General features: G+C 45.6%; 1 long non-coding RNA gene across 2 annotated transcripts; it reads left to right on the top strand.

Moving 5' to 3' along the window:
- Positions 1–3585: 3585 nt before the first annotated feature.
- On the top strand, positions 3586–7351 carry LOC123145087 (uncharacterized). 2 transcript variants are annotated; one of them, XR_006472089.1, is made up of 5 exons: positions 3586–4241; positions 4558–4642; positions 5502–5683; positions 6183–6281; positions 6923–7351. It is a non-coding gene; the product is annotated as an uncharacterized lncRNA (long non-coding RNA). The 2 variants fall into 2 exon arrangements; XR_006472088.1 differs by having other exon boundaries at positions 5502–6281.
- The last annotated feature ends 11179 nt before the right edge of the window (positions 7352–18530 follow it).

The raw sequence follows: 18530 nt of genomic DNA on the forward strand, positions 1-18530 counted from the left end.
GGCGGAGGCAGCTGGCGGTTCTTGGACTGTCACCGCCGGCTCAGGCAAATCCAGCACTCCGGCCGACTTGGTTTTCTTCACCCTCTTGGTGAGCTTTGCTTGGGCACTGAAAGAACAACAAAGGTTAGTACAAAGCATATGAGTAAAGATCAGAACAACAGGAGATGATTGTTGTTACCCGGGCGCGGTCTTGAAAGCCGGCAGATTTGACTGCATGGAGTCACCCGAAGAGGGGGAGGTCTCCTGATAATTGGAGTCAGAAGAGTTGAGTGGCTGACGGATAACACCCGCCAACGGGTGAAAAGGGTACAAGTGGGAAAAAACCTCGGTTCGGCGCTTCCTTGTTGCGTCGGGTAACCCGGCGGAGAGGTCGGTGTCCTTGCTGGTCCGGGTGTGACGCCGGCTTTCGTGAACCTGTCGCTTCAAAAGAAATTGAGGGTCTTGATGAGCTAAAGGATGTGAAAAGCTTACTTTCCGGGTTACCCTTCGGACTTTCAGCTGTGGCAAGGGCTCCGAGTCGGAGGAAAGTGACATTACCTCTTCAACCACCGGGTTACTGGCGCCGGTGTCATCCTGTTAATGAGCAAGTGTGGATAAGGCGGACAGCAACAAACAACAAATACAGCAAGAGTTTAAAGGCTTAAGGGTTACCTCTGACTCGGAGGTGTCGCTTAATTGCATCAGCTCCGAAGCAGTAGGCCTGCTTCCTTTTTTGCGAGGGGCGGCTTTCTTGGCGGCTTTCTTCGCCTTCCTGGCCTTCTTGGCCGCCTCATGGTCATACTTGACCCGCCAGAACTTATCATCAGCCTGAAAAATACAATGAGGAATTCTTAAAACAGGTTCAGATGAAGGTTATATGCAGATGAAGATAAAGAGTTAAAGTCAGCGGCTTACCGCTGGGGCTGGATTGGTCTTGCAGAAGGGGGCTAACCCGGTCCTTCCACAGTCTGCCAGGCTCTCGTTTAAAAGAGCCTTGGTCTCCTCCTCTGCAACGTCTTCTGGAAGATCATTGCGGCTGTGCCTCTGAGGGTCATCCTTTCGCCCGGTGTACTCACACATTAAGCCGGGGCGGCGGCTCAATGGGATCACCCGCCATGAGATCCAGACCCGGACCAGGTCGATTCCGTTCAGACCGTTGCCCAGGAGGGCCTTGATTTTATTGATGGTAGGAAGCAGAGGCTGGCGCTCCGCTGGAGTCAGCTTGTCCGACAGTGGGTGAGTCGGCTCTAGACGTGTTGGGCGAAAGCCGGGCAGCGGGCTTTCGTTAGCCGGGGATGTATCTTGGCAGTAGAACCAAGTCATGTTCCAGTCCTTGGGGTGGCTCGGTGGCTCTGCATAAGGGAACAGACAATCCCTACGCCGCTGGATGGAAATGCCACCTAACTCCAGACTCGGCCCATTGGCACACTCATTCTGGCGGTTTAAGTAAAACAGCTCTCTGAAGAGCAGCAGACTAGGCTCTTCTCCAAGATACACTTCGCAAAAGACTTGGAAATTGTAGATGTTGGATACGGAGTTGGGTCCTATATCTTGAGGCCGCAAGTCGAAGAAGTTGAGCACATCCCTGAAATTTTTTGAGCCAGGCGGTGCGAAGCCCCGGCTCATATGATCTGCGAAGATCACTACCTCCCCATCCCTTGGCTGTGTGCTCTCTTCTGCCGGGTCAGGGGCACGGTATGACATGATTTCCTTCTTAGGTAAATATCCGGACTTAACAAAATTGGCTAGGGTCTCATTGGTGACGTTGGACCTCATCCAGTTGCAAGTGATGGGAGCCTTGGGAGGCATGGTGAAAGTTGGTGGTCTATGACAAAAAGGAAAATGTCCGGGTTAATTATAAGCCGAAGATCTACAGTTCCAAGCTAAGGTGGCGGCTTACGAAGGGGACTAATGATATATACTCAGGTACAGTGGGTTATTTAAGCCGCAGGGGCATTCAGAGTAAGTTGATTATCTACGGCCTTATCACAGTTAAGCCGGAGGAATCTACGAAGCATGGTTTTCTTTAAACCGGAGGATTCTATAGCGCGTGGTTTCTTTAAACCAGAATTATAAGCCGCCAAGATTCAATGGTTGCAGTTTTTACTAAGTGTGGTAAAACAGGTTTCACATATTGCAGTAACTTTTTTGGATCAAAATAGTCGGGTGAAATGAAAATTTTCTAGACCTAGAAACAGACGAGCGGATGTTCTTGAGCTCGAACGAAGCATCTATACAGTGGAAAGAGATCTACTGGCATTTGAAATGAGGCCTAAACAACTGCCGCACTAGTTCTATACAAGGCTAAGGATCAAACAAGGGCAGTGACTACGAAGAACTACCGAAGCTTGTGGCAACGGCGATGAACACGAAGAACACGGCGAACCCTACTGCAGATCTACTCTACGGGGTGGTGATAACTTACCGGAGCTGAAGAGGTGCGGGAGTCGCCGCCGTTTATCTGGTCCGAGTCAGGGTGATGCAGCGGCCAAGGTTGACGAAGACCGGAGGCGAGACGACGGCGGCGGAGTGCGAGCTCAGTGAGAAAGGCAGCGGCGCGAGGAGGAAGAAGAGAGCGTGAGAGGAGCCCGTCGGGCCGGCCTATTTATAAGGCAAGGTCATAAGTGGGCGCGAGATTCAAGGAGACCACGGCGTGGTTATCTCCCCCCACGACGCCTCGATTTTCGGAATGACAGTAAAAGCAAAGATCCGTTGCGGATCTGGTGGAGTAAAAAACGGACTTAATGGAGGATGACGTCACGGCGGATTATCCGGAGTCCAGAGGATGACGTCACTCCGGGTTATGGCTTTCACATGAATGGTAAGCCGGAGATTTTTTCTGTCAGAAGCGTTGAAGATTGACATGAGCCGGCTCAAATCAATCTGGGGCCTAATGTTGAGGATATAGACCTTAGAGTCACCCGCCAGGAGGGGCCGGGTTACTCGTATGGTCGTTGCCAGAAGCCCGGAGCCAAGCTTGAAGACGATGGGCCAGAGATGGGCTAAGACCCGGATACGGCTTAAGGCCCATAGTTACAATCATTATTATGGTAGAACTTGTAGTGTAAGGCAAGTATGATTGAGAGTCCGAGCCGGACACTCTTATGAGCCGGCCGGGACTCTAAGGGCTGCTGGGCGTCAGCCTCCCTATATAAAGGGACGACCCGGCAGCGGTTTAGGGACAACAACAATCTCGTCGAGAGCCGGGCATAGCAGTTTAGCTCCCTGGTGATCGTAACCCTAATCAATACCACCCCAACTGGACGTAGGCTTTTACCTTCACCGTAAGGGGCCGAACCAGTATAAACCCTCGTGTTCCTTGTCCCACATAACCCCTTCAAGCTTCCTAGTTGCGATGGCTCCACGACTAAGTCCTAGCTCGAGGACATCTGCCGTGACAATTCCACGACAATATCGGTTAATTTATTAAAAAAATCCGTGAAAGCGTAAATTTACGGGAACAAGCGTATTATTGACTTTGTCGGGTTCACTGTCGCGCCGGTTTTGTACAACGCCCCCTGAAGTTTTGGATAATTAACCCGAGCTCCAGATTTAAGTTAGTAAAGTAAAAAAACGATTCGCTTGTTCACAGGACCCGGAGGCTGCTTCACCACGCTCGGTCTCCACCTGCCCCAATCTCCACTTCTCCAGGCCGTCATCCCCAACCGACCAGATGATCGGGCCCGACGGGGTCGACTTCGTCGCCGGCGACGGCGCCCTGGCGTTCGGCTCCGGCGTCAAGGACCTTAACATGGTAGGGTCGTTCGAGCTGGTCCTCCTCCCGCTCCTCACGCTGCTCTTCCCCTTCCCCGCCCCCGCAAGTGCTGCCTCGCTGTCCCCGTTCGCGGCCACCTCCAACGCCTCCTCCCACGCCTACGCCCGCCCCGTATCCCACCTTCTTCGACGATGTCGTCGGCGCCGTCGCCGACAAGTACGGCTGGGACCCCGACGCCGAGGTCCAAGTCTGGCCACTCGACGCCGAGGGTGCGCTCGTTGGCGCCGTGCAGTGCTACGTGTTCCGCGCCCACGCGAGGGGCGTCGCGGTCGCACTGGCGCGGGCCTCTGATGGGGCCGTCGATTGGAGCCGCTCTGACGCCCCCACGGTGGAGGAGGTGGTCGGGCCCGACGGGGTCCACTTCGTCGCCGGCGATGACGCCCTGGCGTTCGGCTCCGGCGTCACGGACCTGAACATGGCAGGGCCGTTCGAGCTGGTGGTCTCCGATGGCGCTGGCGAGGGCCTCGCAGAGCTCCAGTTGCTGTCGGTGAGTGCTGTTTGACTTTTAGCTTTTCTGTTGCTTCAGATTTTTGCTTCTGGTTGCTTGCTTGCTATTCTGTTGAAGTTGTGTCGCCTTTAAGATGAAGCAGTTACTACAATTGGTGAATGGTCTAGCTGCTGCATACCCCTTTTCTGTTTGTGACTTTGAATTGATTGCGATTGTTGTAGTGTCTCCTCACTATTTAGTACAGATATATAGCATTGTAGAGATCAGTTGAAATGGAAAACGAGATTTATAGCATCCAGCCAGAGTGGTGATTCGAATTTTGATGATTGGTACTTTGGTTGTGAGGTCGATGAAGACATGCGATGGATTTGGGCGGGGCAGTGGGTTTGCTCGCGAGGAGGTGGGAAGGACGAAGATAGTGGAAGAACCTTGAGATGATGGTGATATTACTGACTCAATTCTTTATTAGCTCTATTTTGTGTGGATCTTTCAGGTGCATGAATGGTAACTTGTGCAAAACTACGCTTCCCTTGTCATTTGATAATTTTTATCTTTATGGTGCTCATAACATATTCTTCATCTATACTTATAGGAGTTTGTTACCTTCTTTTGGTCGAAGAATAAGATGTGGGTAATATATGCATTGCCGACTTAGCTTAACATCTTTTGAGCAGAATTTCTATAAATTTTATACAGGTATTGTGCTGAAGTCCGTGAAATAGGTTAATGGCCGAGAGTGTTTATAAGTTATCAAGTCGAGCACATAAGTCTGGAAGTAGCTAATTTTCATACTGAAAAGTAGATAGAGATTTCTGAAGACATGAGACATTAATACATAGTATACATAGTCGTCTTCTAAATTCTATGATTCTTCATACCTTGAGGCTGTTAAACATCTATGCACCTTTCATTTGATGAGGTACATTCAAATTGGGTCTGTTTATAACTTTGATGAAAAAAAAATAACTTCCCTTAGATGGTCAAGGTTCTAGAGCTCATTGCTATGAAAGAAGGCATATATTTGATTCACGGAATTGCCAGTAGAATTGGAGTGAGCGTGAGTATCAATTGCTCGGAGAGGAAATCATGAACCGCGATCGGAATATTCTCTCACTGAAATATATCTGATCTGTGTGTGTATCCTGCCCACTTGATTACCGAGTACTGCCGTTTGTCTTCCCATTTGATTTCTCATATGAAGCTACTAATTTTGACAATTCCTTTTATTTTGCAATGCTATTGCTTATGTTTTCCTGTGGAAAATAAACTAGAGTGAATTAACGATTTGTTTTTCTTTAGATGTTGTCGGTCGGGTGTCCTCTGCTACTGAAGTTTTACCACCATCTGGTGGTGCTTGAGAGCAGAGACGGCATACTTTCATCAGCAGTGGCCAAACCCCCAGCGCCGCTGGTGCTGTACACCCCTGTACCCCTCGACATCCAGTGCCTCGCGTCTGCCCAACATGAACAGCTCCTCAATATGTACATCTCTGAATTTTGTCATTGCTAGAGAAAGTAGAGCATTGTTTTACTGTAGCTATAATTTGAGTTTAGAAGATATACTCCTCTCTTTTTGACGTCAATTTTTTCAGTTGACTTCTCCGTCCAGTCTCATGTCTTTCTCTTTAGCAGGGATCAGTGAGTACTAAACGAGTAAAAATGTCCTTCTCTTTTTCATTTTTCTTCCTTTTCCTTACTACTTTTGTGGCTCCAAATCTCATGATTGCTCTATGTCTGTTCTTTTTGTTGACATGGAATTTACCCTGAAAATTTTCTTCTGATCTACAATATTCTGCCATCTAAATTTGTCTGTATATTGTGAATGAGTAGACACTGGTGTAGAAACTCAATCGGATGAAATTACGGACTACAGAGATGTGTAATTATTAATTAATTTCTTGCTTTAAAAGATATGCAACTAGCAGAGTTTCTTATTTTTATCAATTGGATTATGACTGAAGTGAAGAACTTATGTGGACAGTCTGGCAGATTTCAGTGGCAAGATTTTTGTACAATTACAGTAGCAGATTTCGGAAATTTGTAGAGCACATGATTTACAAGAACAAGATATTCTGTCAAGGTGTGTACTTTTTACCCATTGCACTAATCTTTTGCTTTGAGCGATTGGCTAAAAGAAAGTACTTCCTTTGGAATAATCTTTCGTGCACTCACAAGTATAATATCTCCATTTCGTTATTTTTTGTTCTTCCGTCAGTAGTATTTCTTTTAGATACTATTTGCCCTTGGATAAATCACTCATGCTATTTTAATGAGGTTCATTCTAGCCGTTTGCTCACGAGAACAGAAACATTTTATCTGTTGGTTAAATGAAAGTACATTCTTTGAATTTGCCACTTTTTCCTGCACTCGCAGGTATAATCTCTCCATTTCCTGGATTTTTGATTCTTCCGTTAGTAGTATTTCTTTTAGCTACTTTCTGCCATAGCATAAATCGCTCATGCTATTTTAGTAAGATCCACTCCTGCTCTATGCTCACTAGAATAAACAAATATTATTTACTTATTTTAGCGTCGCATTTCGCTCACAGTATTCATGGTCACAGATAAAACAGTAATAAACTCCTTTCTCTGTCAAACTTACGGAGTACAAAGTTGTCATGCCTGATCAGCAAAAGATTTGTGCTTCTTTAGCACATATATATCACAGTAGAGTATATGATTTTCACATTTCTCAATTTAAAATTTTCCTTTTTTGGCATAGCCATGGATATCAACAATCAGTCAAGCAAAGAAATATTCATGGGAGATATACAGGAATCCACAAGAATGTGCACCGTATGGTACTACCCTTTTGTCATCGAGCCACTATCACATTTTGGTCAGCAATCAGTTCAAGCAATTCCATTAGTCAGAAGTTGGAATTTACATCTAAACAAACAATACATCAAGCAACAGAAGAAAAAGTGGTCGTCTCTTTTTCTTGGCACCAAGATGCCATACAAGCATTCACACTTCGGAATCGCACAAGCAGTTTGTATATAAATGGTGTGCCATATCGTTTTAACATGGACACTTCAAAAGAATATATGCCAAGAGTGGTCGCTGATCACTATGATTATAGTAGTCCTAAAGAGTTTGCCTCTGCGTTTCTGCTCACATGTAGTTGATGTTTTAGCCTTTTAGAAGTATATGGCGTTGCTTAAATTTTACTCATGCAATAGGCTATGCTTCGGGGTGTGATGTTTTTTTTTTCTCCCGGTGCAACGCACGGGCATTTTTACTAGTAGTAATAATAAAGCAAATAGGGTTTCTGGTCGTCTGTAAAAAAAATACCCTCAAAGTTGCTATAAATTACCCGCTATGCCACCCATAAGTCAAGAAAACGATTAGTTTTTTTTTTGCAAAGTCATCGTCGTGCACACTTCTTTAAAAAGACTAATACCCCACACATGTCACAGACGCACTAGCAGCTCAGTGGTTGAAGCTTCATGGACCGGCCCGTGGGGCGTGACGCCCCTATTTTTTTTCATTTCATTTTTTCATTTCTTTTCTTTTCTCATTTCTGTTTTTGTTTTTCCTTCTTTAAATTAATTCGAGATTTTCAAATTACGAAAGGTTGCGAGTTTTGAGAAAAATATTCGAGAAATCATAGAATGTTTATGAATTCAAAAAATGTGCGAGAAATCATAAATTTTCCGCAGTTTTATTTTTTTTGGTGATTTACAAAACTGTTCGCAAATTATAAAAAAATCACAATTTTTCAAAATTTGTTCCCCAATTATAAAAAAGTTCATTGATACAAAAAAGGTTTGCTAACTCAAAAACTGTTCATGAATTCAAAAACTATGCATGCATTTCAAAAAATGTTCGTCTGAACAAAACAAATGTTCATGAATTCGAAAACTATTCATGCATTTCAAAAAATGTTCATCTGAACAAAACAAATGTTCATGCATTTAAAAAGTGCCCAAAATTTTAAAACAAATGTTTGTCGATTAGAAAAAATGTTCGTCGATTCAAAAGTCTTTCATGTCTAGGATTTGGGTAGTTTTTGGAAAGTCTTTTTATGTCTAGGCGCTAGGAGTAGTTTGTGGTCTATGGAATTTGTTTTTAAAGTTTTAAACACTCTCTTGCGCGGCACAATGACAAGTGTGCCATGCATTGGCAAGCTCATTGACTTGGGATTTACCACGTCGAACGCATTGCGATCACATGGACATCGCGTACATCATCAACGAGGGTGGGAAGAAAGATAAGTGGAAACATGGTGAGCCACCGTGTGAAAATAGAGGACGCTCATAATTTGGTGTATTGAGTCATACTTATTTGGCTGGCGTGTAACTTTTTTTGTCTCCCGTTACAACGCACGGGCAATTGACCTCCCATGAAATTCAGTGTACTTTATTTTTTTATAGTTTATAATACAAAGGTCTAATATGCATTTACTTTTAGGAACACAGATGAGATGAATAAGATGCATAGTAGTACTAAAGATGGAGTGATTGTCAATTCATGCCCCATATACTGCCTCTGTAATAATGTATAAGAGATTATTTTGTCTAAATATAGACAAAACATTTTATATTTTGATGAGGCAGTACTACATAAGGTCCAAAGTGCAAATGCAATATTTGTATAAGGGTATCTGTCACTCATCCTATTATATTCGCACATTTAGAATAAGTGCGTATATGATCTACCAACTACTATTTGCTTACGAATTTAGGACACTTAAGTTTTGTTTTTTATCGGCTTATATTTATACGGGTTCATGAAAGAAGAGTAAATACCCCCATGATGTTACTCTAAATTTTTGCCGCATTTGTACAAGATCGTGGACCATAGAGATGGCAATAATTTTTCCCAGATCTTCCCTGTGCTTGATGGTCATACTAGCAGGAGGAAGATGTGGGAGTTGGCTACCGCGGTAGCGGCAGATGGGCGGGTGTTACGCCATCATCATATGGAGTACATTTACAAGGGAAGGTCTTGAGGCATTATTATCAGGGCTAGGGTGTATGATATTCTCCATTTTTAATACACGGGTCCTTTTTGTCAGCCTACTAATAAAGTAAGGTGCATTTCTCCGGTTTTTTGATCTACTGACCCATATTAGTTTTTTTTAACTATCTAAGGTGGTACTGATTTATTTGCACACGCTCCTCCATATATCTATACAAAAATAATTATCCTTGGTAATGCACATATTCTTTTTGCTATGTATCATCATCTGGCCTCAGCCCACCAAACTCAGCCCAGGCAAAACCGGATCAACAAGGGTACCGAAGAGAAGGAAGCAAAGAAGAATTAACCCAGCACAAAGGAAGCGAATGAAGCGAAGAAGCCCAAGCAACTGACCATGATTTACAAGTCATCGGGCTGCCCTACTGCTCGACCGCGGCGGGCCATGCGAGGGGTGGGAGAGTAAAGGAAGGCACCAACGGCGGCGGCGCTGGTGCTCCTCCGGCGATGCGCCGGACTCCGTCGAGACGAGCTAGCGGCTAGGCGCTCGGGCGCGACCGCGTCGTTCCTGCCGGATAACACGAGGCGGCGGGCCATGCAGGGGGTGGGAGAGGAAAGGAAGGCACGGAGGGCGGCGGCGCTGGTGCTCCCTCCGGCGAGATGAGCTGGCGTCTGGGCGCTCAGGCACGAACGCGTCCTTCCCTGACGAAGGAACAGGAGGCGGCAGGCCATGCGGGAGAGAGGGAAGGCACCGGGGCAGCGCCGCTGGTGTTGCTTCTCTGGTGAGATGAGCTGGCGGTGGGGTTGGGGGCGCTCGGACGCGCGAGCTCGGGTTCCCAGGTACATACCTTGCAGCGCCGAGGCTCGCAGGTACGCAATGCACCTCGCAGCACCGGCTCACATCACTACGAGGGGATAAGCTTTGAAGTGGCAGCCGCTTGATAGGGCGATAGATAAATAGAACGTGGTTGCTCGCTTGAACTACACGTGACTGTACGTGCCGTCAACTGGACCCCACCGAGTGAGCATATATTTTTAAATTCTTTTATTTATCATGGTTAGCTCTAGATTGTCTAATTTCGATCTCAAACGTCTGCGGACACGTCTTTATATTGAGTCTCTATTTGTACATGCATGCAATCATGTTTCTTACTTTGTTTTTGAATTGTAGATGGAGAGAGGGTAAACAAAGAGAAAAGATAATCTTGTGTGGACTATATCCTACATGAATGGCTTCTCAGACATACACAGACATCCCCAAATTCTCTTTATATTTGATGTGGACATGCCCATTTGCGACTGTCCGGTCATATGAGAACAAAGTGAGGGTCCGGTTTGTTTTTTCCTCTCTCTTTTCTCTGGACAGTGATCGGACTATACTTGCAGACAAATGGGAAAGATTTGGGTGGTATGACACCGTTACTAGATAATGCCGAATATGTCATGACTTATTGAGTTAGATATGTGTGGTATTTATTTTCTTCCGTTGCAACGCATGGGCATTTGTGCTAGTAATAATAAAGCACGGATTGACTCCACCGGGTTCACCGTCATTTACTTTTTTTAATTGGCTTTGATTAAGTAAAGATGTTACGTTCGTCCGTCCGTCCGTCAAAACGGCTGGCTGCCCTTTTTTACGTATAAAACGTACATGTCGTGTCAAAGTCATGTACTACTACTAAAAAACCAATTAAATAAGAAAACAAAGAAACTCACGATCAGGACTTCCAGTCAAACCTTCCTAACCCTCCCATATATACAATGCCCGGGATCACGTGCTCTCCTATACCTAGGAGAGACGCCGAGACCTCGCATTGAGGAAGAGCAGCGCCGAGTCCGAGGACGCACGTTGGGCGTCCTTGGTCTTCCTCCCGATCGAGATCGGCCACGGTGTTGCCCGAAGTCGTGTGCATGACTTCCTTGATCTCTCACGATGCATATGTCTGTTACCCTGCTCACGTCCTCCTCGACTCGATTGGCTCCAGAGCTGGATCGTCTCCTGTGATAGATCGCAATGGCGGGAAAGGTCCCAAGAACGCCCGCCGGACTTTGCTCCAGATCGAGCTCTACCAGTACCCGTTCACCCCATGCGATTTGTCCGCCGACCGTCTCCTCCGGTCAGCGCTGCCCCCGCTGGACTCTCCCGCTCCCGCCTGGCGCGTCCGTCATCCGTGATCGGGCTCTTCGCTACTGGCACCGGCCATCAGTAGGTCGCCGCCTCCCAACCTCACGCATCGATCATCCTGCACTCATTGCTCCCTTCATTGGCAGTTGCAGCCCTATGTTCTCGCTGTTCGTCATGGTGCAGTGCTGAAGTTGTTCCGGGAGCCGCTAGCTGGCGCGGGAAGAACCGTCTCACCGGTGTACCACTCCATCGCCTATCAATGGCACCACCAAGGTACGTTGGTCGAAGTCGAGGTTCACACAACATTGTGAAATCAGAGATAGAGTCGCGTGCTTGGTATAGTGGAGTGTCCCGTGACTCTGAGCGCCGTTCCAGCTTTCTTTTTTTTCATATACTTCCCAAGCAGGTAGAAGAGCATTGATCCCAATTTTCATGTTCTAACCTGTTGGGGAACGTAGTAATTTCAAAAAAAATTCTACGCACACACAGGATCATGGTGATGCATAGCAACGAGAGGGGAGAGTGTGTCCACGTACCCTCGTAGACCGAAAGCGGAAGCGTTAGTACAACGTGGTTGATGTAGTCGTACGTCTTCACGATCCGACCGATCCAAGTACCGAACGTACGGCACCTCCGAGTTCAGCACACGTTCAGCTCGATGAGGTCCCGTGAACTCCGATCCAGCAGAGCTTCACGGGAGAGTTCCGTCAGCACGACGGCGTGATGACGGTGATGATGTTGCTACCGACGCAGGGCTTCGCCTAAGCACCACTACGATATGACCGAGGTGGAATATGGTGGAGGGGGGCAACGCACACGGCTGGAATAGATCAACAGATCAACTTGTGTGTTCTAGGGGAGCAAGGGGGGGAGGCGACCGGCCAGGAGGAGGGCGCGCCAAGGGGGGAGTCCTACTCCCACCGAGAGTAGGACTCCTCCTTTTCCTTGTTGGAGTAGGAGAGGGAAGGAAGGGAGAGAGGAGGAGAAGGAAAAAGGGGGGTGCCGCCCCCCCTCCTTGTCCAATTCGGACTATAGGGGGAGGGGGCACGCGGCTACCCTGGCCGCCCCTCCTCTTCTCCCACTAAGGCCCATGAGGCCCAATTAACTCCCCGGGGGGTTCCGGTAACCCCCCGGTACTCCGGTTTTTCTCCGAAACCACTCGGAACACTTCCGGTGTCCGAATATAGTCGTCCAATATATCGATCTTTACGTCTCGACCATTTCGAGACTCCTCGTCATGTCCGTGATCATATCCGGGACTCCGAACTACCTTCGGTACATCAAAACACCCGATCGTCACCAAACTTTAAGCGTGCGGACCCTACGGGTTCGAGAACTATGTAGACATGACCGAGACACGTCTCCGGTCAATAACCAATAGCGGAACCTGGATGCTCATATTGGCTCCTACATATTCTACGAAGATCTTTATCGGTCAAACCGCATAACAACATACGTTGTTCCCTTTGTCATCGGTATGTTACTTGCCCGAGATTCGATCGTCGGTATCTCAATACCTAGTTTAATCTCATTACCGGCAAGTCTATTTACTCGTTCCGTAATGCATCATCACGCAACTAACTCATTAGTCACATTGCTTGCAAGGCTTATATTGATGTGCATTACCTAGAGGGCCCAGAGATACCTCTCCGACAATCGGAGTGACAAATCCTAATCTCGAAATACGCCAACTCAACAAGTCCATGGTTAGGAAACTCAACCATCTTCGTTAACGAGCTAGTCAAGTAGAGGCATATACTAATGACACTATGTTTGTCTATGTATTCACACATGTATTATGTTTCCGGTTAATACAATTCTAGCACGAATAATAAACATTTATCATGATATGAGAAAATAAATAATAATTTTATTATTGCCTCTAGGGCATATTTCCTTCAGTCTCCCACTTGCACTAGAGTCAATAATCTAGATTACACAGTAATGATTCTAACACCCATGGAGTTTTGGTGCTGATCATGTTTTGCTCGTGGAAGAGGCTTAGTCAACGGGTCTGCAACATTCAGATTCGTATGTATCTTGCAAATATCTATGTCTCCCACCTGGACTTGGTCCCGGATGGAATTGAAGCGTCTCTTGATGTGCTTGGTCCTCTTGTGAAATCTGGATTCCTTTGCCAAGGCAATTGCACCAGTATTGTCACAAAAGATTTTCATTGGACCCGATGCACTAGGTATGACACCTAGATCGGATATGAACTCCTTCATCCATAATCCTTCATTTGCTGCTTCTGAAGCAGCTATGTACTCCGCTTCACACGTAGATCCCGCCACGACGCTTTGTCTAGAACTGCACCAACTGACAGCTCCACCGTTCAATGTAAACACGTATCCGGTTTGCAATTTAGAATCGCCCGGATCAGTGTCAAAGCTTGCATCGACGTAACCATTTACGACTAGCTCTTTGTCACCTCCATAAACGAGAAACATATCTTTAGTCCTTTTCAGGTATTTCAGGATGTTCTTGACCGTTGTCCAGTGATCCACTCCTAGATTACTTTGGTACCTCCCTGCTAGGCTAATAGCAAGACAGACATCAGGTCTGGTACACAGCATTGCATACATGATAGAGCATGGCTGAAGCATAGGGAACATCTTTCATTTTCTCTCTATCTTCTGCAGTGGTCGGGCATTGAGTCTGACTCAACTTCACACCTTGTAACACAGGCAAGAACCCTTTCTTTGCTTGATGCATTTTGAACTTCTTCAAAACTTTGTCAAGGTATGTGCTTTGTGAAAGTCCTATCAAGCGTCTTGATCTATCTCTATAGATCTTGATGCCTAATATGTAAGCAGCTTCACCGAGGTCTTTCATTGAAAAACTCTTATTCAAGTATCCTTTTATGCTATCCAGAAATTCTATATCATTTCCAATCAGCAATATGTCATCGACATATAATATCAGAAATGCTACAGAGCTCCCACTCACTTTCTTGTAAATACAGGCTTCTCCAAAAGTCTGTATAAAACCATATGCTTACACTATCAAAATGTTTATTCCAACTCCGAGAGGCTTGCACCAGTCCATAAATGGATCGCTGGAGCTTGCACACTTTGTTAGCTCCCTTTGGATCGACAAAACCTTCTGGTTGCATCATATACAACTCTTCTTCCAGAAATCCATTCAGGAATGCAGTTTTTACATCCATTCGCCAAATTTCATAATCTTAAAATGCGGCAATTGCTAACATGATTCGGACAGACTTAAGCATCGCTACGGGTGAGAAAGTCTCATCGTAGTCAATCCCTTGAACTTGTCGAAAACCTTTCGCAAGAAGTCGAGCTTTATAGACAGTAACATTACCGTCAGCGTCGTCCTCTTCTTGAAGATCCATTTATTCTCAATGGCTTGCCGATCATCAGGCAAGTCAACCAAAGTCCACACTTTGTTCTCATACATGGATCCCATCTCAGATTTCATGGCCTCAAGCCATTTTGCGGAATCTGGGCTCACCATCGCTTCTTCATAGTTCGTAGGTTCGCCTTGGTCAAGTAACATGACCTCCAGAATAGGATTACCGTACGACTCTGGTGCGGATCTTACTCTGGTTGACCTACGAGGTTCAGTAGTAACTTGATCTGAAGTTTCATGATCAATATCATTAGCTTCCTCACTAATTGGTGTAGGTGTCACAGGAACCGGTTTCTGTGATGAACTACTTTCCAATAAGGGAGCAGGTACAGTTACCTCATCAAGTTCTACTTTCCTCCCACTCACTTCTTTCGAGAGAAACTCCTTCTCTAGAAAGGATCCATTCTTAGCAACGAATGTCTTGCCTTAGGATCTGTGATAGAAGGTGTACCCAACAGTTTCCTTTGGGTATCCTATGAAGACACATTTTTCCTATTTGGGTTCGAGCTTATCAGGTTGAAGCTTTTTCACATAAGCATCGCAGGCCCAAACTTTAAGAAATGACAACTTTGGTTTCTTGCCAAACCACAGTTCATAAGGCGTCGTCTCAACGGATTTTGATGGTGCCCTATTTAACGTGAATGCAACCGTCTCTAAAGCATAACCCAAAACGATAGCGGTAAATCAGTAAGAGACATCATAGATCGCACCATATCTAGTAAAGTACGATTATGACGTTCGGACACACCATTACGCTGTGGTGTTCCGGGTGGCGTGAGTTGCGAAACTATTCCGCATTGTTTCAAATGTAGACCAAACTCGTAACTCAAATATTCTCCTCCACGATCAAATCGTAGAAACTTTATTTTCATGTTATGATGATTTTCCACTTCACTCTGAAATTCTTTGAACTTTTCAAATGTTTCAGACTTATGTTTCATTAAGTAGATATACCCATATCTGCTCAAATCATCTGTGAAGGTGAGAAAATAACGATACCCGCCGCGAGCCTCAACATTCATCGGACCACATACATCAGTATGTATGATCTCCAACAAATCTGTTGCTCGCTCCATTGTTCCGGAGAACGGCGTTTTAGTCATCTTGCCCATAAGGCATGGTTCGCAAGTACCAAGTGATTCATAATCAAGTGATTCCAAAAGTCCATCAATATGGAGTTTCTTCATGCGCTTTACACCAATATGACCCAAACGGCAGTGCCACAAATAAGTTGCACTATCATTATCAACTCTGCATCTTTTGGCTTCAACATTATGAATATGTGTATCACTACTATCGAGATTCAACAAAAATAGACCACTCTTCAAGGGTGCACGACCATAAAAGATATTACTCATATAAATAGAACAACCATTATTCTCAGATTTAAATAAATAACCGTCCCGCATCAAACAAGATCTAGATATAATGTTCATGCTTAACGCTGGCACCAAATAACAGTTATTTAGGTCTAAAACTAATCCCGAATGTCGTGGGTTTGTCACGGCAGATGTCCTAGCGAAAGGACTTAGTCGTGGAGCCATCGCAACGGGTTAGCTTAAAGGGGTTAAAACGGACAAAGGACACGAGGGTTTAGACTGGTTCGGCCCCTTGCGGTGAAGGCAAAAGCCTACGTGTCTAGATATAATCCAGTTGTGGTGGAATTGCTGTGGTCTCGAGGATCAAGGAGCGGAATCGCTTTACCTAGATCTCGAGTTGTTGTTTCTTGTCCTTGAACCACCGTCGGGTCGTGCCTTTATATACACAGGTCGACGCCCGCCGGCTTACAGAGTCTCGATGCCAGTTTATACACATACCGGCTCGGTCTCTACTTTGTCATACCTTACAATACAAGTCATGTACTACATGGCGGTTTATAACTACATGCCTTAATCTACCTTTGGGCCTTGGGCCTTCGAGTCTCTGTAGTAAACCGCTTTATTCCTTGTCTTCATGGGCTTTTAAGTATAAACAATCCATTATGGGGATAACCCGGCTTCCTTGGTCGGTTTACACCTAGTAGTAATATCCCCAACATTAGGCCCCAGATTGATTTGAACTGGTTCATGTCAATCTTAAAAACCTTAAGAAAATTTCTTCTTCCATATCTTCACATAAATCTTGTAAACCGCCATGACGTCATCATCCAGAATCATAATAAACCACCATGACGTCATTTGTTATTTTAAATGGTATATTCCTCACCTTCATTAATGAGCCTCCGACAATCGAGGCGAAAAATCTGTCACATATCCATTTGTTAGGCTCCTCGATTCTTGCGCTTGACCCTTATCCTTTTGTCTTTATAAATACGGCCGAGGGTCCTTTCCATTTCCCCCTTTCTCTTCGTCTCCTTCTTCTTCCTCGCGACGTCTCAGAACCCGAGCTCTGCCGCCGCCGTCGACCTTCGTATCTGCATCAACCAAGGCCGCTGCATCAACCTAATCGAACTAGAGCAACACGACGCTCCTCCGCTGTTCCGCAGCACCGGTAAGTTCATTTCCTTTTCAACCTCAGATCTGCATTAGGGTTCCGTCGTTCGTCGGTGTTCTTCCCTATTCGTCTTCTTTCTGTTCTTAGATCTCATAACTTGATTTGCAACTGATAGTAGAAGTAGGCGATGATAGTCTAGCGTCCTTTACCAACCTCAAAAAACACCTTTTACTGCATGAGATCCAATCGAACAAACGTGTTCTTCCTCTGCCACCATTTTAGGTTAAATTTATTTCCTCTTTTTAGAACTGTGGCAGATCCAAATTTATACCACCGATCTGTAAACTCTGTTTGCGCCGTACTTAGAAATTTTTGTAAATCTGTAGCCTCTATACCATTGTGGGCGGTTTATCCTTTAAACTTTGATAACTTCATATACCATTAGCCCTCTATTAAACCGCGCCAACCTGCTTTAAATGCTGAAATCCGGTTTAGTACACCCAAATGCTTGAAATATCATCGTCTTCCATCATTGCACCGGTTTGTAAGTTGTAACCATGAACTTTAACCTGGATACCGTGCTTTTTTTCCAGCTTTTCACCAGAAATGGCCAAACAATTCTGTTCTTGTAATTGGGTTCCTTCCCGGGTTACGGAAGCGTAGCTGGCTGGTTGTCTTGCAACGGGCGCTTTAGCAAATAAGGACACTATCCATTGGCTAGTCCCCGGTCCAGAATTTCCTCCTGAACCCCAAGACAGAGAAGTTATTGTATTTGTTGATCACCTGAGCCGAGGCTTCACTCCTCCCGGATCAAAACTTTTCCGTGACGTGCTCGCCGACTTTCAAATCCATCCCCAAGATATCGGTCCAAACTCCATATCCAATATTTGTGACTGGCAAGTATTCTGTGAAGTGTACCTACAAGAGGAGCCTAGTGTTGATCTGTTCCGGGATTTCTTTTATCTAAATCGCCATACTGAGTTTACGGATGGCCCCAATACTGAACTAGGCGGGGTTTCAATTCAGAAGAGGAGAGATGTTGATTTCCCTCATGCCAAGCTTCATAGTCATCCTAAGGACTTGAATCAGACTTGGTTCTACTGCCGCAACACAACCCCAGCCAATGAAAATCATTTGCCGGGTTACCGTCCACACCGGCTTACCCAAGCTCATCCCTTTCCTCAACGGTTGACCGCCCAGGAGCGAGCAAAATATGCCCCTCAACTGGCAAAGCTCGGAGCCTTTGTTGCAAATGGCCTGACAGGCGTGGATTTTGTCCGATGCTGGGTTTCATGGAGTGTTTTACCTTTAAGCCGGCGGCCCAGTTTAATGTGTGAATACACAGGGGATCTGAAAGACCCGCAACGCCATATTGACATCCAGCTGACTGATGATGAAGTCACCAAAGCTGTTAAAAAGATGCTAAATGAGCCAATAGATGTATGCAGCAAAACCGGGCTCAGTCCTTTCTATGCTG

The sequence above is a fragment of the Triticum aestivum genome, chromosome 6D (assembly GCF_018294505.1).
Source record: "Triticum aestivum cultivar Chinese Spring chromosome 6D, IWGSC CS RefSeq v2.1, whole genome shotgun sequence".
NCBI lineage: Eukaryota > Viridiplantae > Streptophyta > Magnoliopsida > Poales > Poaceae > Triticum > Triticum aestivum.